At 42.2% G+C, this 27,570-nt stretch overlaps 1 protein-coding gene and 1 long non-coding RNA gene across 3 annotated transcripts in view; one reads left to right on the top strand and one right to left on the bottom strand.

Moving 5' to 3' along the window:
• The window catches only part of LOC143764484 (uncharacterized), a 62,497-nt gene extending 38,427 nt beyond the window's left edge, over positions 1–24,070 (top strand). Inside the window, exon 4 of the long non-coding RNA XR_013213210.1 lies at positions 24,028–24,070. This is a non-coding gene — a long non-coding RNA (uncharacterized LOC143764484). The remainder of the gene's footprint in view (positions 1–24,027) is intronic.
• MORN1 (MORN repeat containing 1) overlaps positions 1–27,570 on the bottom strand; it is a 401,375-nt gene that overhangs the window by 12,486 nt on the left and 361,319 nt on the right. For both annotated transcript variants that reach the window (XR_013213208.1, XR_013213209.1), the window contains exon 14: positions 12,810–12,943. The gene's annotated coding sequence lies outside the window, so the exon portion shown is untranslated. The remainder of the gene's footprint in view (positions 1–12,809; positions 12,944–27,570) is intronic.

The following is a 27,570-nucleotide window of genomic DNA, read 5'->3' as shown; positions in this document are numbered from 1 at the left end:
CACGGACATGCTGCGATCTTAAAAGACATGCCGCATGTCCGGAATTGCAGGACCGACGGATGCGTGTTACCACGCATAGTGGAGACGGGATTTGATAAAATTCCCTCCACTATGCTGTAACATCTGGACGCTGCGTGTTTGATGCTGCGGCTCTGCGCAGCGTCAAACACGCAACGTTTCCTGAACGTGGACACATACCCTAAGGCTGATCTCTCACCTTCCTCATGATCAAGGATACCCCACGAGGTGAGATTTTGCTTGATGCCCCAGACCAATGTCAATTGACAGTCATTTTGTATGTCTTCCATTTTCTTACTGTTGCACCAACAGTTGTCTCCTTCTCACCCAGCGTCTTACTTATGGTTTTGTAGCCCATTCCAGCTTTATGCAGGTCTATGATCTTGTCCCCGACATCCTTAGAAAGCTCTTTGGTCTTGCCCATGTTGTAGAGGTTAGAGTCTAACTGATTGAGTCTGTGGACAGGAGTCCTTTATAAAGGTGATTATGTAAGATAGCTGTCTTTAATGCAGGTAACTGGTTGATTAGGAGCATCTAACTGGTTTGTAGGCGCCAGAACTCATAATGGTTGGTAGGGGATCAAATACTTTGTTCTCAGTGCAAAATGCAAATAAATTCATCTAATTTCTACAATGTGATTTTCTGGAATTTATTTTTTATATTCTATCTCTCAATGTTAAAATTAAGCTACTCTTAAAATTATAGACTGTTCATGTCTTTGTCAGTGGGCAAACTTCCAAAACCAGCAAGGGATCAGATAACTATTTCCCTCACTGTACAAATAGCCTTAAAGGGATCTGTTTGGGTCACAAAATCTTCTTAATGGCTATGCACACATGGAGTCTTTTTGCTGAGTTTTTGCAGTAGAAACTCAAAGTTTTGAGGGAGTTTTAAATTTTTGAGATGGATTCGTAGTTTCCATTCAATTTCCGATCAGTTTCTGCTCCAAAAACTCCTTGAAAAACCCTTTGCGCACATAATCAGTGACTGCAAAATCTGATCAAGGAAGTGCATGTGGGTCTTTGGATACTGACCAAATCGTAAGGTTACTCTTATTGAAGCCTGTTTACCCCAAAGCAAAAGAAAATGTCAATTTTGGCCAATAAGCATGTGTTCGTTTTTTTTACTCACCCTCACCAGGTCCAGCACTGAGTCTTCGACACTGCTACCTGCTATTGTTTGCAACATTAACGGAACATCAACAGCTCTGCAGCCAATCAGTGATTTCCGCAGCTCTGCCGAGTTGATGGCACAAGCCGCTGAGCTCCGTTATTAGCTGCAGCGCTGCCTACGTGATGTCAGCGCTGCAGACAATAACAGAGGCCGAAAGCAGCGGTGGAGACTCGGCACTGGATCCGGGGAGGGTGAGTGAAGACCAGGTTTGGAGAGGGGTTTTCCAAAACCGAAAAACCTCTTCAATTTTCTTCCACCTTTTTTTTAATTAAAAGCAAATATAAAATCATGTTCTAATTTTCTGGTCCAATTTTATGGTTTATCAATTAAAGGCTTTTAACCCATTACTTGCCAAATTAAAATTTTTAAGGCACTTAAAAATGAGCAGTGAAAATGTAACAGAAAGCATCAAACAGGGTCAGATGTCAAGTTCAATGCGACAATTCACGAATCAAACAGAAACATAATGAAGGTAAGAAAATAGTGCAGAGAGAAAGACAGACAAGGAAATCATATAACACATTAATGAGCAGAGATTCAAGTGGGAGGAACAGCAAAACACCTGAATATTTAGCCTTGATCACAATGCAATGTTCTATAGAAATACCTGAAAAGCATCATACAGCCACTATTTCTATAGAACAAAAACAGTGTATGAGATTTATTAATCCTACTGAATATTTAGACAGCGTAATCATAGATTAAACAGTATGAAAATGGCCACATTTATGCTAGTGGCTCATGGAGGATAAATTTGGTGCAACACTGTCTAATTTACACCCTCTATTGGTTGGCTTCCACTAAACCCTTTTGTGTGCCATTTTTTTCAGCAATAAGACTTGCATTTTCTCATTTTAAGGGCTCATTTCCACATGCGAGAAACACGTCCGTGTCTCGTATGTGGAAACCAAGCTGTGGTGCCGGCACTTTGGAGCGGAGCGTGCGGCTCCATGTGTTCCTATGCGGCCGCACGCTCCGCTCTGGAGTGCCAGCGCCACAGCTTGGTTTTCACATGCGAGACACGGACGTGTTTCTCGCATGTGGAAATGAGCCCTTAGCCTCACCCTCACCTATCCTGGGTATCCTGGGCTCCGCTTCCTTCCCCTGTGTCCACCGCCCTCTGTTGTGCTCCACATCAATTTTTTTTTTCAAATTATCCTATGTGGATCAATGATGTAATCTCCCTAAGGCCACATTCAGTATTTGGTCAGTATTTTACATCAGTATTTGTAAGCCAAAACCAGGTGAGGAACAATCAGAGGAAAAGTATAATAGAAACACGTCACCACTTCTGTATTTATCACCCACTGCTGGTTTTGACTTACAAATACTGATGTGAAATACTGACCAAATACTGAAGGTGGGAACATGGCCTAATTCTGTTTACAGCCACAGTGACACACAAAGGCAGCCATACCTAAGGTCTTCCAATGCCTGCACATGAGGGAAGAGACAGCGAATCAGAAGAACTATACTACATTTATAATTGGGGGTATTTGCTAATATAATAATTTTTACACGCACATGTACATGCCCTTTAAATGCAACTAAAAGTAAACGTTTTCTTCTTAAACTCTCCGAAATAGTTCAATTTACTCGATGATGAACAGCTAACGGAGGAACGGGAAGGACAAATCTAACGTTTAATGGTAAAAGCTGAAGCACTAATTAAGTGACTCAGAATGCAAATTAGCTCCAGTTTTGCGACGTTGCACTCAGTAAACAAGTCTCTGAGAATCATTAAAGATGATCCTTTAAGTACGGCAAAAATTAACCCCGTAATGCCATAGGCACAGGAAAAAATATATATATTTTTTAATTTTAATTTTTTTTTTTTTTACATAAGCCAGTTACGTGGCCTGCAGAAGTAATTTTCTTGGATTTTTTTTTTTACAAGTTTAGTTGCCTGGAAACTGTGTGTTGTCTGGGGTCTACGCGTACGACTGACAATCCAAAGTAACAATCACACTGCAAATGACATTCCTCTGGGATCGCGAATGCACCAAATCCCCGATTTCCTGCCTCATTCCCAACCATTAAAATAATGAGATGACGTCTTCAAATACTTGGGCAGATATTAGCATTTCAGCTTTCCCATAGGCACACATACTGTGTGGAGCAAGTGACGAGTTAATGAAATTTCAGGTACTTGCCCATATGGAGTCTATTTTTTTTTTCTTTTCCCTAAAAGCATTAAACTTCTCCTAAATCATGAAAAATATATTTCTTTATTAAACCCATCTGTCTCCAAACTATGACACACAATACAATTTTTTTCCCATTTTCTTCCCAATTATCCCAGTATATCTATGTGATGTAAGCCATACAGTTTTGGGTAATTATGAATCCTCATATTTCATTGCAAACTGTTCCTTGACATTCTTCGAAAACAAGCCTGTAACCACCTCCCGGGGAAGGAATGAGGTTCTTGACTATTTATGGATGAGATAAACACAATTTTGCATGAAACTTTATATTGGGTTTTGGAAGTAAACAGTGATTTATATGAATGATCGGAAATTATGTTTCTTTATATGAAAAATTTAGCTGCAAAGTATTAAACAGATTGCACTTTATCAAGAATGTTGAGGGTTCTGAACAACTTTTTAGGGATTTCACATTTTAGGGCTTAAAGGGGTCATCCACTACTCAGACAACCCCGTTCTGTATCCGTATGTTTCCCCCAGTAAAATAATAATGTTGAGGGAGGATCTAAAGTGATCCTTCACGGTTGACTCAGTGATTTTCAAATTGATCCACAGGGCGTTGCCGGCAACTGAAAATGACCAGACGGAGATGTGTGTCTCTGGGGTGATCGAGCAGATCTTTGGCCCCTGTTTATTGTGTATCACTTTTCATAATCCTAGAACTTATACTTCAACCAATCAGCATAAGAACACGCTCACAGTTCTTAACCTATAAGAATGCAGGAACAGTCTGTACGTCAAAGTCTCGTAGAACAATACACCCTCAGTCTCATGTCCTGTCCAGGTTGAAACAATCAAGGTCTCATAACAGCTGTGAACTTTACCTAGTAACAAAATTTATCTCAAAAGAGCAAGATGGAGTGAAAAAGCACAAAATAAAGCCTGCTTTAATTTTTCTTAGTTAAAAAAAAAAAGTTTCTTCACAATAACACTTATACTTACCTCCGGTGTCAGCACCATTCCAGCACTGGCTCTCCTAGGGATGGCGTAACATTATTATGTCACATAATCCCTGTGGCCAATCAGCAATGACTTCACTCTCCTCTCCTTAGGGTGTAATTGACATCCTGAAGAAGTAGGAGCTGCCGCTGCTCACTCACTTCTTCCGGATGTCTGCAGGTCGGGCGAGTGAACCCTACACTGATTGGCCACAGAGATAACGTGACATAATAATATCATCGGAGCCAATGCTGACCCCAGAGGTAAGTATGTGTTATTATTTTACTGGAGGGAAACCTAGACATTGAGAAAGGGTTGTTTGAGTCATGGACAAACCCTCTAAAAGCTGTACTAGCAATATTAGCTACTAGTACTAGATCCTTGGCTCCATTCATCCTTAATCCTTTCTCCATCAGCACAAAATTTAACCCATCATTCCTGCATTTGTTGTCCTTCCTTTGGTGGGTCTGCAAGTGTACACAACCTTAAAAAGGTGAACAGTTTTTTCCTAATTCCATTCCAAATTAATCGTATAAAACCCTATTTGCACTATTGGTCTTCCATCCTTCTCACAAGGACGGATATATCACGTACGTGAAAAATGGACGTCTGAATAAGACCTTGTTGGGAGGTATGATGGTCAGTGTTATCTGAAGTATCTGAGATGGAGCTACAATTCTGTGTCTCGGGGCAGGTTTATGCACATATTTCTTCTACAGATCCTGTTCCCATGTTGAGTGTGGTGCAGGACAGAAAGGAAAAAAGGCAAACAGCTAGAATTGATACAAGGTCATGAGGAGAGGTTTTGTGGCGGCTCACCCAACCTACTTGGGTATCCTCTAGAACAGTGTTCCTTAAAGCCATTCCTCAAGAGCCTCCAACAGGTCAAGTTTTTCAGGATTTCCTTAGCATTGCCCAGGTGATAATTCCATCACCTGCTCAAGCATTAATTCCATCACCTGTGTAACACCAAGGAAATCCTGAAAACATGATCTGTTGGTGGCTCTTGAGGAATGGAGTTGAGGAACACTGTCCTAGAAGGAAATAGATTAGATGTTTTGCTGAGTACCACAAGTTTTCATGGGAGCAGAGAATAAGCGAACACAAGTGACCTCTGGATATTTTGAGACAAGGAAATTTAAGGTTATGAAAAAGGGTGGCATGGTTTGAGGTGCTCTATCTGGCCACTGATGAAGAGATATAAGCTATGTGAAGTGTTATCCTAGGTGGGGTTAGCTTTGAAAGATCTGCTGAAAAAGTGGCTTTTATACATGGATACTACATTTCAACTGCCTAGTTTTTTGTTTTGGGTTTTTTTTTGCATCTCGGGGGTGAGACCTGTTGGCTGAACTCTAGTTTGGTAGATAGCTATTTCTCATCAAAAGATTGCACTGTCGAGTCAACATGTAACTGCCATATCGGTGGAGAGATGGGAGTATTCCATTCACAGTAGATGGTTGACTGACCCTGTCAAAATCTTCAGCTTCAGCCGACTTCCATCTAGGGTTTATAACCTGCTTACAAATTTTCTCTTAAGGCTCCTTCAGACATCCATATTTTGAATACAAGTTCCATACATGATTTTCATGGATAGCACTTGTACCCATGATATTCTATGGTGCCAGTGTCATGTACGATTGTTTTCCTCAGACCAAGTGATCATCGGAAAATATCAGGGACATATCCGAATTTGATATGAGGGTTGGATAAAAATCGGCAATGCAAGTCAATGAGTCTGTGAAAAATTCGCACTGCACTCGGATTACAACTGAGTGCTGTCTGATTTCCATGGACTATCAGGGTAGAGAAATTGTTTGTTTTATAATTTCTCAGACCACACTCTAATCATAATAATCCGGTTTTGTCTTACGGAAAAAAAGTCGGACGTCTGCATGAGGACTTAACTGCACAAAACCAAAGCAAAATCTATAACAGGTCCTCTGCCTCATACAATGGATTCCAACCCCATTCCTTTCTCCAAAAAAAGAGAGCCTCTAGTTAATTTCTTCCTACATAATGGATAATCAATTGATTAAATCAATAGGAATAATGATAAGCGATGTTTTTGATGGAGAAATGTAGCCAAAGCTTTGTATTTTCTACAGTTAGCTTGCGTGGTCATAATGTACAGAACAACGTACAAGGTCTACGTGCAATCGTTGTATTCCTAAAGTAATTATAACAGTGATATTTACTAAAGATAAAACATCAGATAGAAATATTCGTTACATAATAATTCTTATATCAGCTCAGTACCTTTGACAGCAGTGCGGTATTATATTTGCATCTCCACACTTTTCAGATGTTGATCAACTCTGACTTCAGACACAAATATTACAAATATTATGCTTCAGATGAGCTGATCATTGATGTGGCCAGAGCTCCTTTGTTGTTCATAAATTAAAATATATTGATTTATTAAACCTAAGTTTATATCCTGAAACATGGTGCCCAAATAAAAAGCAAGCTATAATAATATATATATATATATTTTTTAAAGCTATGAATACCTTCATGCATAATTTTTGTTATTGTTCAATTGCTTCCTATATGCAAAATAAAATTACTTTCTAAAGTTCAAGCGTCGTTAAACCTTTTCTTCTGTTTTGCTGCTGGAAAGTGTTAGTTCTTTATGTAGCTGAATTCTTTTTGTAAAAATGTTACAAATCTTTCAGAACTTTTGTTCTTGATGGCTCTATGTTCCGTCGCTTCATTCTCTGTGTTAGAGATTGCAGGAGGGAGGAGATGGGGTATTTTTCAGAGATCAGCAGCAGAGAGGGGATAATGGCATATTGGAGGGTGTAAAAAGGCTATAAACAAGCATAGTGATAGGTGAACGTGCTCAGGTGCTAACCGATTGACATCGGCGTGCTCGAAAAATATGTGAGTCCCCGCGGCTGCATGTCTCATGGCTGTTAGACAGCAGCAACACAAACTGGGATTTCCTAAAATATAGACAATCCCTGCACGTGTTGCTTCTGTCCAACAGCTACGAGATATGGAGCCGCGGGGACTTAAACATATTTTTCGAGAGCACGGCAAAGATATTCAGTTAGCGCCCGAGCATGGGATACGAAACACCTTATCCAAGTACATTTGCTGATCACTAGTGCTGATACATGGAAGCAAGTAAATACAATGTAAACATACACAAAAACCTCACATCCAGCCTGTATTACTTAGAAAGGCACTCCAACAAATGAAAAATTTGGAACTTGAAACAGGCTGCAAACTGCGTATCAGGGATCTGAAAATCAATAAAGGAGTGGAGATTGTAGACTGAAATGTTTGCAATTTTCTTATAAAAAGGTAATTACGAACACATCCATGTCAAGGGTGATCATAGCCTTTAAGGGCTAGATCCAGTCTAAATAATTTGTGATTCCTTCCAAACTCAATTCAATAGAATCACCTACGCATGAACAGCCAAAATAATCATGTAAAATGTAATATATCCAGGATAGTACAAACTTTGAGTAAATTAGCAAGTTGAGGGATCTCAAGGTAATATCATAGGCGAGTGCTACTGTAGACTTTTTATGCATCTACCAAAAAAATTTTAATCCTAGAATTTAATGGGTTTTCTGGTCTAGTCAACACCTCATGTGCCTTGTTGAAGTCATGGAGGAAGTTCTCCAATCAATGGATGGGACGTCCTGCTTAGAACTCAGCTTACTGCGATATATCAGATCTACTGCAAAATTAAGCCCCAACTCCAGTAACTCAATGTGATGATGTACTACAAGGTCATCTATTCATATGAATAGGCTTTATGTAATATTAGAAAGAAATGATCATCTGCTTCCGTGGCTTTTGACAGCTGATTGCTGAAGATTAAAGCTCTTGCAGAAGACCGTAATGAATCGGGCGAGTAATATCCGTCGTTTTGACATTCCCATGTTAGTCTAGTCCAAGGAGAAAAATCCCTGCATGCCCGAGCTTTATCGGATTCAGATAGCACTCAGCCCTGCAAATCAATGAGTCTGTGAAAAACAACTGACCGCATATTGGATAACATGAGTGTGGTCCAATTTCCAATGGAGAAGATGGAGACATTTTGTTTTTCCAACTTCTCCTTATCCGAGAAAATCGGAGCGCCCTCTGATCACACTGATCAAACTCTGATCACAGTGTGATTAGCATAATTGATCCGATTTACTTGGATGGCCAGAAAAGTCCGCTAGTCCACACCTAGCCTTACAGAATCTGAATCCACAGCGATCATATTTGGGATGACTAATAAGACGATGACCATAACTCATAATAACACCAAACTAGATTAATAGATCCATCAACAGCAGCTTGTCTGTGGTTTCCAGGTACCAATATTTCTTTTATGCAATTACAATGGTTGATTTTTTTAAAAGGTGTTTTCGGCTACTTAATTAGGTAGTTGTAGAATATATTGCAGAATATTTTTTCTATGGACTATTTACTATCCTGGAAGAAAAAAAAAACACTGCAAAGCGATACAGATCTTACTTTTGTTTAGCGAAAGACGGGACTTTCTGCATAAGACGGACTCGGCACATCTGTTGCAGCACTTTCACGCCCGCTCATTGTAAACTGTTTAACTAAGTTTAATATTTAAGTACACTCCTGTCCTTACAACCAGTATTGCAGTTCTGAACATACAAACAAGGGCATATGGACAGTTTATCAAACTACATAAATTACTCATTTCCCCAGCCAAAAGAAATTAATTCAAGCCATTTTTCACTGTTGGGTTGAAGTATAAACACTTTATCTGCAGGAGACGTTTTCTGGGCATTCTTACCTTTTGGAACACATTATGTGGGAGTAGAGATATGAAACATTTGGCTGGGATAATAATAAAATAAAATAGGCACATTTTTCTTACTAGAAAAGAACTTTCCCCGCACCTTCACCAGAAATGCATTACAGGCCCCTCTGGTGGGTAGGTATTTGCACATATATTTGATCTACTTGGTGAAAGCATACATAACTGTCACTTTGTGACGGTCTTCGGGGAAGAAGGGGGGCCTCAAACTGTCCCTGGAACTGGAACCCTAACTATCCCTGTCCTGGGGGTACTCTTAAAGGTAGAGAGGCCTGAGTCTCTGACCTTACTATGCTCCTGTTAAACCTGATCTGTCCCCTACCCCGCCTTATGAGGCATGTGACAGAAATGTAGCATAAAAAAGACACAAAAGACAAAACCGGGAGAACCTGCATCACACAAAAGCACTAACCAACAATAGGGATGAGGATAGGGACAGGGAGGAATAAACTAAACAGCAAACCTCATAACATTTCTACAACAACTCTACTCCAAACACTTAGCTTTAGCACACAGCACAGGAAGACGAATCTTTCACCGGCATGGACAAGAAGGTCTGATCAATTTATATATGAAGATCTAATGACTAGATCAGAAGTAGCTGAAATGGAGCTGCTTGTTTCTGACCAGCAAACAACGGGTCGTTAACCAAAAGAAACTAAATTAATATTTGACAGAAATCACACCATCTCTAAAGAAGACTTGCGATTCATTACCCAACATGACCATCTAATTCCGGGTCTTTCAGGGGGGCGTCACACCCTTGTGACAATAACACACTTTATTTTTTTTTTAATATAAATTGGCTAAAGAATCATCACGTATCATGATCAAAAGGATGTTCCACAGAAATATATATGTCAATATGTTTTTTATTTTACTACAGAATAGTACTTCTAGACCACCCATATTCTATAGGCGTCCAGACAGTCCACATTTCTATTCTGCGGTGATGTTCTAAAATGTCACTGCATAGTAGAGCAGCTGTACAACATTGTGTATCTGCATGACTGGGAACGCCCCAAAGAAAAGACACAGATGGTTTTATTACTGTCTGTCTGTGCCTGTCACTGGTGTGTGAGAGGCTGCAGACAATCGCACTGCATCTGACTGCAGAAGGTCTCAGCGGTGGTTGGCTTTTCAAACTAGTGGCCACTTCCCCTGACCTTAATGTTGTCACTTGGATCTGGGTGTTTATAACTGCCAACTTTCTGTTGGGAGTTGTGGGTGTTTATTTGTATTTGCACTTCCCTGTTGAGGCTTGGAGCTGCAACAGTCGGCTAGCATCCTCTTTGGAGTTTGAAGGACGATGGCGTTTCTCTCTGACTCTGCTCAAGCTACGTGTTCCCCTTGTTTTGTGTATCCTAGCTGTCTTTAGTGTTAGTGGGGTTCAACTAGCCGACACCCCTTCCTTCCCTAAGCAGGGCTTACCACTAGGGTCTGACAGGAACTAGGTATCCTACTCAGTGATAGGTGCGGAACCTATTTAGGGTTTCTTAGGGTAGACAGGGTGACGTTAGATCTGTCTAGGGGTCTCTACTTCCCACTTCCCTAGTGTTAGGCCCTCCTTCCCCTTATCCCTTTGTGTTGCACTTAGGCTGTCCTACACTGTGCATGGCACTGCCTTCTTGATCACTGAATACACAGCACTGAATAAGTGCTGTGTATACAGAATAGGAAGCACTGGCAGCTTTTCTTCCTCTGGAACTCAGTGATCATATGATCGTGTTGTTAGGGAGCGGGAGCTGCTGGGATCCAGTCAGCTCTGCTATGCAGGAAGCTGAATTTCCCCTGTAACTTCGGCTAATATATCCACTCCAGTTACAGGGGAAATAAGTGAAAAAAGTATTTAAATGTTGAAATGTCCCTCAAAGGTCTTTATGACCTTTATGAGGGACTTTATGATCAGCTTCTTGTCAAGGGATCCTTCTGAAGTCCCTGTACACATTAGATGGCCGCCTTCTCTCCCAACTTTTCCATACACATGAACGCTTGCTCTTGTGTTCGCTATGAGAGATGATGCCAGACATCTCTGATGGTGTCTTATCGCCAAGAGAACAAAAGGGTCTGAAATCAGACATGTCGATCCTTCTCTCCCCTGACAGCCATCTGTCCAGGGGTGCCATACACACTAGTCGGTAGGGTTAACCCATTGATATTGGTAGACGTAGCCGACCTTAGTCTAATGTATATGGATCCCCTATGTAAGACCTCATTCATACATCCATTCTTCACCTACATGATCTGGAAAAAAACAGATACTCGTTATGGCTCAGATTGCCAATTACATATTTATAATTTTCTGAGGACAGGTGTCCGTTTTTGATGCAATTGATAGAGAGGCCTGGTAAGTGGGAATTTTTCAAAGTCTATTCTTCAGCCTGGGTAGTAGAGGACTCCCCATTTTGTAAAGTTCCTATGTGACCATTGTAGGGGAAAAGTGATACTAATCTGGATCATTCCAAAGATCCACTCTTCAACTAATGGAGGGCCAAGTCATGAATATTGGAGGGCAACCTTCTTCTCTTTTCAGTGTACCCTTTTAAAATTTTAACGACCTTTTCCTCCGAGGTCTATACATGCTGATTTGTAACCATGCCCCTATAGCGTTTTTTGGGGGGTTTTTTACGATCCGTTAAGCCCCATGTTCTGCCCTTAAAAAAAAAAATCTATCCATTTCACCTTCCATGACATCTGCAATTTTACTTACCAAGATATTAAAAAAAGACGTTCTGCGGCATGAAAAAAACATTGTGTCCTTTTCTCCCATCCAATGTCATGTCTATCCAACCATTCTAAAGCCAGGTCCGTTTTACGACGTCTTACACAAAGGAGCCATTGTTTTTACCCAGAATCTCTCGCGGCAGAAAGTCACGGTGGTTTAGCACATTAAAAAATGGTGTCTATTATATATATTGGACTAATAAAACATATTACAATGTGTAGAGAACATGGCAGAACTTAAGAGGGAACGTAACGGGCGGTGTTATTTTTTTTTCTATTGAAGTGGATTTAGTTGAGGTTGTGTTTTTTATGGGTTTTTTTTGCCTTTTAATAATGCCATAACCTCGTGTCACTTCTCCAATACAAATGTGTTATGATTTCTGGGATATAAGTTGAACAATCCAAGCTTTTAAAAGAATCTGGAAATACATTTACCAAAAGCTCGGATCTGAATCTCACACCTCGGCCCTGGGAAAGAAACCGAAAAAAGCAGAACTGCGGTGCAAGAACCTGTTAAGCTCGGATAACCTTTTTTTTTTTTTTCCTCCAGAGAAAGACAAATCTCAGAATACTTTTGGCTCAGCTTCTATAAGGAGGAGGAAAAATAAAAAAAGGTGAACTGAAAAATCTGTTTACTTTTTTGGCTGTTCTCATAGTTGGAGAATTCCCCAACTGTGGAAAAGTTACACTCCAGCGGAGGAAATTATGGAGATTTTTTTTTTTCTTACAGTACTTTTTTTTTTTCCTTAAGTCCAGATGTTTGCAAAATGGTGCTGAAAAGAGGAGGCCTCACCCCAAGCAGGATGAACAGATACAGATATATAACCCCCCATATGGTGGCATCTCGCCAAAAACCCCTCTCTCACATACGTGATACACCCACAGCAATGTAAAATGCTTTTCCTTAGCTGGACGGCGATACAAAGTTCATGACTGCTTTTGATTACCAGTATCACGTTATGAAAGGGATCTCATCTATGCTGTATCCCGCAGACCTCTTTCCTCTTTGACTTTTAGTCCTCAATGATCAACGTACAGGTCAGAGGAGGGGTCATCACTCAGTCCAAATCCATGTCTCCATCTAGAAAAGAAAGCTGCGAAAAGTCAATTTCCCACTGCAGAGGACCCAGCATATCCTATATGGAAAGCCCACTTTGAGAACGTTGCAATACCTTACTTCCCCTGTAGAGGCACTGCAGAGAAATCGCCCACAGATTGCAGCTAGCAGCATGGGTCCGTAACCTGTTGCAAATTTCAACTTTCAGCAAAATTGTTCATCACACAGATTGTTGGTGCATTAAAAGGGTTGTCATGTCCAGGGCTATTTTTTTTTTTTTTTTTTTTACTATGGGCCTGAAAACTAATGGACTGGTCGTTATTGTCTGCAGTGCTGACATCACATTGACAGAACTGCAGCCAATTAGAGAGCTCAGTGCTTGTAACACCCGCATTGATCTCAAAATCAGCACCTATCCTGTGAACTTGTAATGTTCTGAATATCCCTTTAAAGGAAATCCGACAGCAGGTTTTTTTTTGATAAGCAATTCGAGAGCATCATGATGTAGGGGATGAGACCCCGATTCCAGCGATGTGTCATTAACTGGATTGTGTTGATGTTCCAATAAAATCAGTGTTTTATTAGCAGATTATGACTACAGGACTAGGTGTTTCGTTCCTCCTGGTCCAACCCCGCTCCCACCACTGATTTGCAGCTTTCTGCCTATGCACAGTGTACACAGAAAGCTGCCAATCAGTGGTGTAGGCGGGGTTATACAGGAATCAGGATTCAAAGCTCATGCTAGATCTACAGCAGAGAAAACTATGGTTGTATCAAAATGACAGCACGCAAAGCAATAAGTGACACATGACTGGAATCAGGGTCTCTGCCCCTACATCATGCTGCTGTCAGGTTACTTGGCAAAAGAAACCCTTTAAAATCCAACAGAGATCTGTAGAAAACTTCTAAGCAATTTTCGAGTAAACAGACACTTTTTGTTTTCCATTCCATGTCTCCATCTGACCTTGTGCTTTCCAATTCCCTGTGTTTCATGTGAATATTCTCACCCATTACTTTCCCAACCAGCTGTGAATATTCTACGGTTCTAACCCATGTCAGCCTAATAAACGTTAATTATCAAAGAAGAAGGCGTCTACGCTCAGTTGACTTTTTATTTGTCTATTAAATCGAAAATTCGAAATAAACACAATTTCTATATAGGATACATTAATTGGGTCTGGTTTAAAAAAAAAAAAAAAAAAGTCTATAATTGTTATTAGAAAGCCAGTTGGTAATGCTGAGCGCCAGAGGGTCATTTTGACACTTTTTTATTTTTATTTTGCCTCTGCAATAAAACGTTCCCACGATGACGTTCCTTCGCCAGTGAAATCCTCCCATATGTGAAGTGGTTTCTACAGCTCTGGGCATTTCCATTATTCACTCTTGCGGTCAGCGAGGACTTTACATGGTCTGCAATTAATAGACCTGGGAAAAAAAAACCTGATAAATAAAAACGAGAAGCTCGGCGCCCCCCACTGTACAAGCCTTTGTTCCTACATTGCTCGTGTTCATGATCCATTACATCTCTCCGAGTTCCAAATATTAATTAAAAGATGCTGTTTGCGATAATGAATTAATTTTTGTCAACCCGTTTCCAGCTTTTTTTTTTTCTAAAAAAAAAATTAAAAAAAATTAATATTTAAAAAGCACTTGCTACTGTTTATATTCAAGATCTCAGCCAAACTGATGTCTCGCTGCAAAATGCTTGTAAACAATTCTGTTCTACATTAGTGAAATGAAAGCTTCTGGAGGAAAAATAATCCGGAGAAAACAGAGCTGGTTATGTAATGGGGCTTCTAAAAAGGTTACTGACTCATTCTAGATGTACAGAGCTGGATGACACGGAGGGGAAGATTTACTATCACTGTATATATAGGAAAAAAAGTGTAATAATGAGTCATTTATACAGACGGGCAATCGTGTATATTATCATCTAACTCTTTGTTAGAACACAATATACCCGCACTTCCTCACTTCCCAATTATGGGGTCAAACCTTATAATTAAAAGGGTATTCTCAAGCTTGGAAGTTATGCCCTATGTGGGCCATAGGGGTCTAATTGCTGAGGAACCCCACCAGTCCCGAGAATCGTGGCTTTGAAAATCACCGAGAAAACTAAGCAGTAGTCAATCATGTGCACGACTGCTTTTTATTTTTAATGGGACTTCCGGAGATAGCGAGCGCTGCACTCGCATTCCCATAAGAATGAATGGAGCGATGTGTGAATGATCAACCAGCATCAGCCTCATTCACACATGGGATCTGCAGATCTCTGTGTCTCGGGATCGGTGGAGGTCCCAGTGATGGTGGATACCCTAGTGATCGGGATGATATCCCCTATTCAATGATTAGGGGACAACTTCACTTAATTGATAATATCCCTCTAAGTGACTGCTTCACTGTGTTCATTCTTTAGAGCTCGTACGCACGACCAATTATGTTGGATGAGTACTATCCATGGTTTTCACCATGTATCTATGATCGTCTCATGGGCTGTGCCAAGCATTGGGTCAAAATCCGCAAAACAAGTCCATGAAAAACATCAGACCACACTCTGATGACTTCTGAGTGCGGTCCGATTTTCACAGACCGAAAGAATGGAGAGGGTGGAGAAACCTTTTTTCTTTTTTCTCCACCTAAAAAAAGCTGATGGCACCCTGATCAAACTGATAAAACTCTGATGAGCGTCTGATCAAACTCTGATGAGCGTCTGATCAAACTCTGATGAGCGTCTGATCAAACTCTGATGAGCGTCTGATCAAACTCTGATCAAACTCTGATGAGCGTCTGATCAAACTCTGATCAAACTCTGATGAGCGTCTGATCAAACTCTGATGAGCGTCTGATCAAACTCTGATGAGCGTCTGATCAAACTCTGATCAAACTCTGATGAGCGTCTGATCAAACTCTGATCAAACTCTGATGAGCGTCTGATCAAACTCTGATCAAACTCTGATGAGTGTCTGATCAAACTGATGAGCATCTGATCAAACTCTGATGAGCGTCTGATCAGAGTGGGACTGTTTTTCTCGAATGGAGAGAGAACAGTCGTCTGCGCCAAACTTAGAGCTTGTGCACAAGACCATATAAGTCAGACGAGTGATATCCATGGTTTTGATGGATAGTACTCGTACCCATGTTATTCTATGGGGCTGTGCACATTCATACCCAAGATGACTCCTAGAATTGGATGGCACTCGCCCATTCAAGTCTAATGGTCCATAAAAAAAAATCATGGAGGGACAGCATGGAGAAGGTGGAGAAACTTTTTTTCTTCTCTCCACCTTTGAGAAAATCAGATCCCACTCTGATCAGAGTCTGATTAGCATAATTGGACCGTTTTTCTCTGATGGAGCTAGGGTTGCGTGACCCTAGCTTTAAAGTTAGGCCCCAAAGTATTACAGGAGATAGACAGAGTGGTTGGACAGAAAGTGTCTAAAACATGTGCAGCGCCCCAGAGTCCTGGTCGTTGCAGTACTGACGCTCCGCCATTAAGGGGAGTGATGGTACGTCTGATGGCACTTAAGGAGTTCACCTGACCAGGTATCACAGTCACACACTACATTTCACACTCTGGCCACCAGGGGGAGCAAAAGGTTCTATGTATTAGGCCACTCCTCACAATCTGGTAAAACTGCTGGATAGGAAGTTAGACAGAAGCTGACTGGGTTGGATCCAGGCAACATCCTGTGGCAGAGGGTGTTGCAGGGGAAGATTCAGGGGGGTCTCTGTCAGGGGTGGGATCCTGACAGAGGCCTAGCGAACAATACAGAACGTTACGGAGCCGCGCCTGCACCTGTGGTGGCATCTTAAGAAAGGAAACGAAGCGAGGTTTATTGTGGAGAAGTGAGAAACGAGATCGCAGCAAAAAGGAGATAAAGCCAGTAGGAGTTGTTCCTTAAGACCGTGGCAACATCCTACTGAGGCGCGTAGCCGGAACACCGAGGAAGTATTTGGCTCCAAGCAATACTTCAAACAGCGGCAGGACAGTTAATTATAGGCGGGCTGTCTCACCTAAATCACCTAAGCAGACATAGGGGGCAATTGTGGGAGAGGGGCAACGCTAGGGTCCCGGAAGAACTCCAGGCCTACCCGTCATACGAGTGCGTCCTAGCCATATCATCTGGGGGACGGAGAAGAACATCAGATCAGATACGAGTTGTGGGAAAGAACATCAGAAACAGACACAACAGTTGTGAGGACTATCCCGTGGTGCTCATCAGGGAAGTACTACAACACACAGGCGCTAGAAGGTAGGCACCGATTTCCACCTGCAAAGGGAACTCTGGAGGTGCCATCGGACCGGCCGGTCTCAGACAGACCAGTTAGCAGTACTCTGGATTGCGGACCCTGAAGCCTTCAGTAAAGAGGTAAAGAGACTGCAACCCTGTGTCCTCGTTATTCATCGCGACCTGCACCACGCACCATCATCCCACCTTTCATTGGACGCCCCTTAGCAGGGTCACGGACCAGGTCTAGCCGCCGTGACAACCCCAGGACCGAGACTGAGAGGCCCGGTACCGAGTACCCCGCGGCCCTGCATCTGGGGGCGCTCCACATGAAATACTGTAAATCTGTCAAAAGGCAAGTATGCCAGGGATTGGATCAATATAAGTCAAAATTCTGGTGCATTAACTTATTAAATCTCCAACAATGTCTTTAAAGTCTATATATTCGTAATACCTTTGCACCGACTTTTTGGTTATTGTTGATTTGCTTCCCAAAAGAAAAGGTAAGCAACTTTCTAAATCATCTTAATTAAAAAAATGTTTCACCATTTTTCTGCTATGGAGAACCTATAATTCTTTTATCTCCTTTATCTACTCTGCCAAAATACTCCTTCTCCTAACACCTCTCCAGCCTTTTTCTCAGTATTAGAGATGTGGATTTTTACACATAGGATTTTCACACAATGGAAAGGGGAGTACGTATTTACAGTTTCAGGGAGGGGAGAGAAAGTAAGCTATAGGAAAGGAGGAAAGCACATGAAGAAGAAATAAGTGTGGGTAGATGGTGTGCTGATATATGAGCTAGTGACATAGCAGCATCCGGGCAATACACAGTCCTCACATCCAGCCTATATTACTGAGAGAGACACTCCCACAACAGAAAAATCTGAAACTTGGTTCAGATTGCAAACTGCAAATCAGGGGATCTGAAACAGAATAAAGGAATGAAGATTTCTGACAAATACATTTTTTTCCATGTAAAAGGGGCTGATGCCTAGGTTAAGAAGAATATTAGGGTCTCTATGCACATTAAAGTCAGCTAAACCCTCAAATTTCTATAAGACCATCTGATGCATATGGGGGCTCTCATGGTGACGAGCAACAATAGGTCACATTTTTGGGGCAGGTTCAGAGAGACTGCTCATCAACTACTGCTATTTGTTGTGTTTGACCATCCTTGAATATTCTTGGGAAACGGAGTCACAGGGGCAATAAAATAAAGGATGCAGGGTGCACATTGTGAAACTACTAACTTTGGCACCAACATTGGATTGGTTGGCTTCGGGCTCCACCAGTCTGACTATTACAGCTTGCGCTAGTGATGTCTTGCTTGTATACAGCTATTATCTCAGAATTCTGTTTTTTTTGTGTCGACAGCTGTAACTTCAAAACTATAGGAATTATTTACTGAAGTCCCCCAGATTCAGAAATGTAGAAAAATGCAGCCCTGGATTTATCAAAAGAAAGGAATCCTGCTGAAAGCTGTGTAGTCTGCCCCTACATAAATCTCATGAGGTTTTTGATTTGCAAGGAGGGGGGAGTCTGAAGGTCAGACGTACCTGGTACTGTGGTTTACAGCTACAATGCACGGCAAAAAAAGCTTCACCTTGCTGGGCCTATAATGCAGAGACTTGGGGTCCATGCAAGATTATTGTGTTTGATCGTTCCCAGGATTGCTCGCTGTTGATAATCTTGCAGTGTAAAATAAAGAAAAATGCTCGTTCGTCGGGTGAAATGATTTTTTTTATCTGCCCATAAGATCATCGTTCTTGACATCATATTGACCTTTGTGCTGCCGAGAACAATGGCAGCCTGTGTGCCCTGAGCAATCTATTATGCATTGTTCAGTTCCAGTCCTTACAAGCGGTTTTCCTGTGTAAGCAGGCTATGAAAGAGAGCCAATGAGCAAACGTGCAAGAGGGAGTGCCGTGGAAATGAGATTCCCCACAGTTGTGTGGCACTTGTGACCGGAGAATGCCAACTATTGCCCAAACGGAACTATGCGAAACTAATAAGAGAGGAGAGTGTTTGAAGAAGAGCAAGTCTAGACGGAGTACCAGGTCACGTGACATTAGTGACGCAGTTCCCGATTTAAAAGACTGGAGTGACAAGGCAAGAAAAGAGTTGGCGTGAATGATGAAAAGTAGCAGGATTTGTCCTCGGAGGGATGCACTCAGGGGCCCAGATCAGCAGGCTGCTGTGTGCCCGTGAGTGAGATCCAGGATGCACCAGGCAAGATTCAAGGACCAGACCATGACTCGAGATGGTGCTACCATCCCCAAGAGATCACACTGTCCTAGGGGTTTTCTACCTCCTATGTGGGAGCAGGCGATGGTGCAGGTGACACAAGGGGCTGTCACCAATTTCTACATGTAGGGAGCTCCAGCACTACCCGAAGCCATGTCAATTGCAGCCCAGGCACCTGGGAATCGGGCTCCAGGAAGCAGGTGGAGACAGTCTCTCCAGCCTCCCGAGAAAGGAGAAGACGACGCAGACACCTGAAGAGGATTACTGTATTACACTCCTTATAATTTTTTTTCTGGCTTTGCACTTTGTGCAAAGCCTTTATGAATGTAGGAGTACATCAACTACACTTTTAAAATATTTCCATTCAAAATTTTTCTGGATGTTATTATTCATCCAAAAAGTACTACGTGCTTTGTGTTACATTATGGTGGTATCTAAAACAAAAAAAAATTGAATGTTTTATTTTCAGTCCTTAAAGTGGAGTAAAAGGGTGACACCATTGTTCTCATCAGCGATCTGGGAGTCAGAGATGCTTCCAGGGGTCTTCCACATTCAGTTCTCCTTCCATTCTGCACTTTTTCCATCCAACTCAACATTTTCACTGCCCCCCAGATCTCCTTGGATGTCTGCTGGAAAAATGCTCGGATTTCCCATTGACTCCCATTATACTTGTTACTCGAAACGAGCACCTGAGCATTAGGAATTGCTCAGTTCGAGTAACGAGCGCTCACTCATCCCTACCGGAGACCCCCATTGGGTCTTGGAATATAAAGGGGATTATTGTAGTGGCACCATTATTTACTATATAGTGTACTGGAAAACGGGGAAAAAATTCCAAGTGTGCAAAATTGCAAAAAAAGTGCAATTCTACAAATAGTCTAGGTTCTTTTTTATTTAAGTGGTGAAAAAAAATCTAAACTTTGTTAAAAAAAATAATAAAATAAATAAATTGCTTTGTTTTCAGACACCCCTAGCATCTTCATTTTTTGGGATCTGGGGTTGGGTGAGGGCTTATTTTTTACGTACTGAGCTGATGTTTTTATTGATCTTATTCTGGAGTAGATAAAATGTTTTAATTGCCCGTTATTGCATTTGAATGCAATCCTGCGGCCACCAAAAAAACGTAATTCTGGGGTTTTGACCTTTGTTTTCACTACGCCGTTTAGTGATCAGATTAATTCTTTGTATATATTGATAGATCAGGCAATTCTGAACTTGGTGATACCAAATATGTGTATTTTCTATTTTTTATTTTTATTTTACTTTTTTATTTTGAATGGGGGAGATTTACATTTTTATTTTAAATTTTTTTTTATATTTTTAAAAACTTTTTTTTACTCTACACTTGCTACAATAGTGTCCATGGGAGACTAGAAACTGCGGTTATCCGATCACCTGTGCTTCAGCCCTGCTCTATGTAGCAGATATTCTCACTTGCTATGAGCGCCGACCACTCGGAGGCGTTCATAGCAATCCAGTAATGACAACCACGGGGGTCTGCTGCAGACCCTGGGCTGTCATGCCAACCCATTGGCGACCCACGGTCATGTGACACGGTCGCCGATGGGTGGGATTAGTGAGGCAATCATGTTATATGGGGCTGTGAGAGATTGACAGTGGCATTTAACAGGTTAACAGCCGCGGGTGGATCTCGGCGCACGTCATGAAGAGTCAGCAGGTTTTTGCTGTTTGATCTGAGAAAAGCATAATGTAGGGTCTGAGAGCCTGATTCTAGTGATATGTCACTTGCTCAACAGCTTGCTGTAGTATCAATACCTTTATCAGCAGGAGATTATCACTGCTGGACTAGGTATCACATGCCAGGTAGTCCAGCTAATCAGTGTAACCCCACCACTGATTAGAAGCTTTCTGCCTATGCACAGTGTACACAGGAAGCTGCCAATCAGTGTTGTAGGTGGGGTTATACACAGCTCAGCATTCTGAGCACTACTAGACCTGCAGCAGAGAAAGCCGGGATTCTATCAAAACATCCTTTTAGGCCTAAAAAGAAGACCAATACTATATTATTAGCCAAAAGAGCCCAAACATGTTGTGTAGTTTGGCTAAAGGAAAGCATCCAGAGTCAGGTATTTGCTATCTAATCTGAGAGCAGCATCATGTAGGGGCTGAGACCCTTATTCCAGTGATGTGTCACTTGCTGGTCTGCATGCTGTCATGTGTTTTCTTTGCTTTAGATCTAGCACAGCTCAGAATGCTGACCTGTATATAAAATTAGATTATCGCTACAGGACTAGGTGTCTCGTGCCTCTTGGTCCAACTATGCCCTCATTATTGATTGGCAGTTTTCCGGCTATGCACAGTGTACACAGAAAGTCACCTATCAGTGGTGTGGGCGGGGTTATACAGAGCTCAGCGTTCAGAGCACTGCTAGATCTACTGCAGAAAAACTGTGATTATATCAAACTTACAACATGCAGCGTAGTAAAGTAATACATCATTGGAATCAGTGTCTCAGCCCCTACATCATGCTGCTCTCAGATTACATAGCAAACACCAGGTGATAGATTCTCTTTAACACTGTATCTATGGCAGGAAACTGTTACATCTGCCAATTACAACACCCAATGTCCCAAATCAAACCAGATTTAAAAAGGATCCTGGAAGCTGTTACTTAACTGCAGCTGTAATGCCAAAGGTTGTCAGCATCTGCCGTGCTCGCTGAGCGTTAGTTACAAGCAGAAGAGGTGCATCTGGGATATATTATACTTATTTACTGGGAAAATTGCTTTCTCCCGTCTACATATACTGCTAATGTCTGCATTAACAATCTAAACATTGACTGTGCCAAAAAAGCCCGATTCCTCCTATAAGTCCCCTTCTGTAGATAATGCCTGAGGATACCCAAATTCAGGAATGGGTTTCCTATAAACATTGTACTTTTGATTATGACCTTTTACGTCTGGATCATTTACACAATGGGTTTGATTTATATGATTTAGCTTGATTGCTTGCGCTAATCAGTCAGCAGGAAAATGATGCAGAGAGCGTCGAAAGTTTGTGGAAATTACTGAACACGGTTGATTCCTTGGCTCTACAGTTTCTACTAAACATATCCACAATCCTCGGACGCTTTGTGGATAAACACTTTCTTTGTCAATTATTTTCCTGAAAGTTCCTTAAAAGGAACCTCTCTTCCATAAAGACCAGATTTGTGGAGTACAAGACTAATAGTTGTCCTGCGGACAGATTCTCCCACCTGAGCTGTGGATCTATGCAGCTCCTCCAGAGTGACCATGGGCTTCTTGGCTGCTTCTCTAATTAGTGCTCTCCTTTCTTGGGATGTCAGTTTAGGTGGGCGGACATGTCTTTGTAGGTTTGAGGATGTGCCATACTCCTTCCACTTTTTGAACAGTGCTTCATATGATGTTCAGAACTTGGGGTATTTTTTTATAACCTAACCCTGCTTTACTCTTTTCCACAACCTTATCCTTGACCTGTCTGATGTGTTCCTGACTTGTTCCTTTATCCCTGACCTGTCTGGTGTGTTCCTTGGTTTTCAGGATGCTGTTTGAATCCTAATGTTCTCAATCAAACCTCTGAGGCCTTCACAGAACAGTTGTGGTTATATTGAGAATAAATTACACACCGGTGGACTCAATTTACTATGTGACTTCTGGAAACAATTGGTCACTCAGGATTTTTTTTAGGGGTATCAGACTACCGGGGGACTGACTAGAAATGTACGCCACAATTTTCAAATTTATGTTTTTAATATAATTGGAAAACCATGTATAATTTCCTTTACACAAATACCGTATTTTGCGGATTATAAGACGCACACCAAATTTTGGGGAGGAAAATAGGAAAAAAATGTTGCTGTTTTTTAATAAAATGATGTGTTATAATCGGCTTTTGCAGTAGCTTACCTGGGAGACAGTGGTGGTGGAGCGGGGTCCCAGGTGGCAGGGTTGCTTCTGGCTTCAGGCTGATAGAACGGGGTGTTCAGCAGCAGCAGCGGGAGTCAGGCCATGGCTGCAGGCCCCAGGCTGGTATGATGAGGTGTGCAGTGGTGCAGGAGCTCCAATGACATTTTCTGAAAGCCCAGAACCCCACACCTTCCATACTTTCTAATGCGGTGGACTCCAGGAAAATGGCCACTGGAGGTGGCTAATGCGCAATTGAGATCTTCTCGGGAGCTGAGATCTCAGTATCGAGATCTTAATTTGCTCATGTGCCACCTCTGGCGGCCAGTTTCCCGAAATCCACCACATAGAAGAGTATGGGAAGTGCGAGGCTCCAGGCTGTCACAAAATGTCAGAGGAGCCCCACCACCACCGAACACCTCGTCGTATCAGCCTGGGGCTAGCAGCCATCGCCCGACTCCTGCCTCTGCCACCGCCAGAAGCTTCCAGCTGCGACCCTAGCACCCGGCCCCACCGCAGCTACAATTTGGATTATAGGATGCACCCCCCATTTTCGACCCAATTTTTTGGGGGGAAAAAGTGCATCTTAAAATCCAAAAAATACGGGTAAATCCCTCGACACCTTTACATTTTCTATCTGTTGCTGCATTTTTAAGTAATTAGCTTGTTCATTTATATGCAAACGAGGCATTATGCACTGTGGACGTGACCATTCCGCGGAGGTGACGCAACATTGTCCGCTTGTCAGTTGCAGGTGTTACTATTTCAGCAGAGTGGATGGAATATTGATGGTTTTTCTGGCGTGGCGCACACCACTTATCAGACACGGCTGAAATATTAAGAGGTGTGTGTTTGACTCCAAGACGTCCATCCACCAAGACCAGCGAGAAAATCACCGATCTTGATGAATCGGGGCCTTGGAAAACATTGTTTCCAACCAAAGCCTTGAGACCATCTGATGACCCAGTGATACAAGCTAACAGTGCTAACCACCGAGCCACCAAGCTATCCCATAGCTGAATACTCCAGGGAAAGATAAATTGTCAATCGTGATGAATCGGAGCCTTGGAGAACATTGTTTCCAACCAAAGCCTTGAGACCATCTGATGACCCAGAGATACAAGCCAACAGTGGTAACTACCATGCCTCCAAGCTAACCCATTCCTGTATACTCCATGGAAAACTAAATTGTCAATCTTAATGAAACGGAGCCTTGGAGAACATTGTTTCCAACCAAAGTCTGGAGACCATCAGATGACCAAGTGCGACTAGCCAACAGTGCTAACTACCATGTCACCAAGCTAACCCATAGCTGTATACTCCAGGGAAAACTAAATTGTCAATCTTGATGAATCAGGACCTTGGAGAACAGTTTCCGACCAAAGTCTGGACACCATCAGATGACCGAGAGATACAAGCCAACAGTGCTAACTACCATACCACCAAGCTAACCCATACCTGTATACTCCATGGAAAACTAAATTGTCAATCTTAATGAATTGGAGCCTTTGAGAACATTGTTTCCGACCAAAGTCTGGAGACCATCAGATGACCGATTGCTACTAGCCAACAGTGCTAACTATCATGCCACCAAGCTAACCCATAGCTGTATACTCCAGAGAAAACTAAATTGTCAATCTTGATGAATCGGGACCTTGGAGAACATTGTTTATGACCAAAGCCTTGAGACCATCTGATGACCGAGAGATACAAGCCAACAGTGCTAACTATCATGCCCCCATTGTTCATTCCAACCAAGATACAATCTTCTGAAATAGAATACTGCCCCTAGTTGCAAATAAAAAAAATGATCACAGTATTTTTTTTATTTTAATTTGCAAAAATTGACTAAGCAACAAAACGAAAATATCATGACGTCTATTTCTTAGTTTATGAAAATGGATTTCAACACAAGGCACAGATTTTTTACATTATGGGGTTACCAGAGTTTATTTTTTTCCTAGGACTGTAATTTTATTGTGCCACCGAAAAGGTTAACAGAGACATTATATAACGGATATATTTTCATTTCTCCATTAGGACACAGTAACGTGTCACACAGTGAATTCTGAGTCGAGTTATGGGAAGGATTCTTTAATTCCTGGACTCTCCACTTCATTAGGAGCAAACATTTTCCATCTCCATCTGGACAATAAATTCTATTCAGAATAATGCAACCTGTATAAAATCCAATTCTTCAACAATTTTATTTCCGAAGAGTCAAACATACCTTCCCAACGAAAATAGACTGTTGCTTGTCCTGCAAGAAATCTGCTGAGATTATCAAATACCAGATATTAAAAGAATATAAAGGAGAATTCTCTGTAAGAAACCAGATCATTTTTTTTGGACATTTCTGGTCTATCTACAGGATAGCAGTAAATCCACCACCAGAAGATCTACCTGTCTTGAGAGCGGAGCATTGTTCGTGGATTCATGACGGGCGCGAAACGGCCGTCGTTCTGCCTGCACCTCTTTTTGTCATGTAAACACCCCCGTGCCGTGAAGTATTTTGCACAATAAAGTACCTGGAAAACCGAGATTGGTGAGTGCGGCCGAATCTTTATTCGTTTGTATGGATTCATGGCTCTGCATGCGCAATTCTCTCCATTCACGTTCCGTGGGCAATTTTCATTGCTGCCCTGAGCATACGCGGCCATCTCTCTGTTATGGAGAGCACTTGGTGGAACTCTATTATGGTAAATGGATGCACATCTGTCAAAAATTTATGGAATATCTAGTGGATATACCCTTTAGAAGAGTTATTATCATCATGATAAATGGTTAAAATTGAAGAATGCTTGTAAAAACTTGTGCCGCACCCCAGGTGACCGGTTGCGCAGTGATGTTGCTTTTCCTTCGGGGAAGGTAATGATGTCGTGCTCAGAGGCAATAGAGTTCTCTGCACCAGGTAAAAAAGTTTGGCACATCCAGACTAGTGTGAATAGGTGCATACCAGGAGGAGCTACCTCCATATACAATATACAAAAAAGGTTGCACTCTATCATGCTGGATGTGCCAGTCAGGTTTTTGTCTTTTGTATGTTAGCTTACTGACCGAGCACTCCACCCTCCACCAGGTGGTGATTTTAATTGCAGCAGATCCCTAGCTTACCCATAAATGCAGGCATTGCTGACAGAGGTGTCCACATTCACCCAGGGATTCAGTCATCAGCCTTAGAGAGGTATTCACACAGGCCAGGGACCCATCAGACTGAGACCACCTTGACGTTGGTTGATGGGCACATAATATTTGGCCAAATTTTATGCTGAGCGTCTCATATTTTTTCCTATTTCTCCAAAGCCATATTGCTATTCAGATTTCACATATTCCAAATTGACATGCTTTAGCATGATAGAGTGCAACCTTTTTTGTATATCATACTCTTCACCAGGTAAGGCACACACATGCAACACATTCTGAATCCAGGCCAGGAGGGGGAGCTCAAGATCCGGATTCAGAGGAGCTTCTCTAGGCTTTTTGTATCCTGACCTGGAGGAGGAGCTAAGGAGTTGGTCCTGGGAGACCAAGCAGAGCAGACGTCTAGGAGAGACGCAGTGCAGACTGAGAGGCCTGGCAGCCGCGAGGGAGCTGCAGCCTCTGGAAGGAGGAAGACCTGAAGGGTTGGATGTGGAGTAGCTGGAAGGGAAGGAGCACAGGAGAGGAACAGAGCTTGGAGGGGAACTGTGGCAGGGCACCCTCAGAGCTGAAGCGCAGAATCCGGGAACCGGGAGCCCGAGGTTTTTGTGGGACTCTAGGACACAGAGCAGAAAAGGAGGGCACGACACTACATGTTACCTGACCGCACCACGCCTGAGACGCAGCAGCACCTGAGGAGCCCGGGGCATGTTAGAGTCACTGTAAAAAGGCTCAAGCTGCCCGTCGTGCAGGTACCTGTCCTAGGACAGGGGAAAACTGGAGGACCCTGTAGGAAGCTTCAGGCTGCAGGGTCCTCACCTTTAACGGCGCTAGTTGGAAAGGTTCACTGACCTTTACTGGAGAAGGGAACCCTCTATTGCCTCTGAGCCGGCCGGACCACCATCACCTGTGCCTGGTACCCTGGACTGTGGCCAGCAACTTACAGTAAACCAGATAAAGACTTACAACTTGTCTCCTCTATTTATTACCGGCTATACCATCTATGCCCTACACCATAGGACCCCTGGGGACCCAGCTTCACCTGTGGGAAGTGTAACATCTGTGCTGCCGCAATATTCCCCAGGGGGCCCCTTTAATGCGTCGGTCCTACTACTGACCGAACTCCACAGGTGGCGTCACAACAAACTTTGAA

Source organism: Ranitomeya variabilis, chromosome 4 (assembly GCF_051348905.1).
Source record: "Ranitomeya variabilis isolate aRanVar5 chromosome 4, aRanVar5.hap1, whole genome shotgun sequence".
Lineage (NCBI taxonomy): Eukaryota > Metazoa > Chordata > Amphibia > Anura > Dendrobatidae > Ranitomeya > Ranitomeya variabilis.
This window is presented reverse-complemented; position numbering and strand designations above follow the sequence as displayed.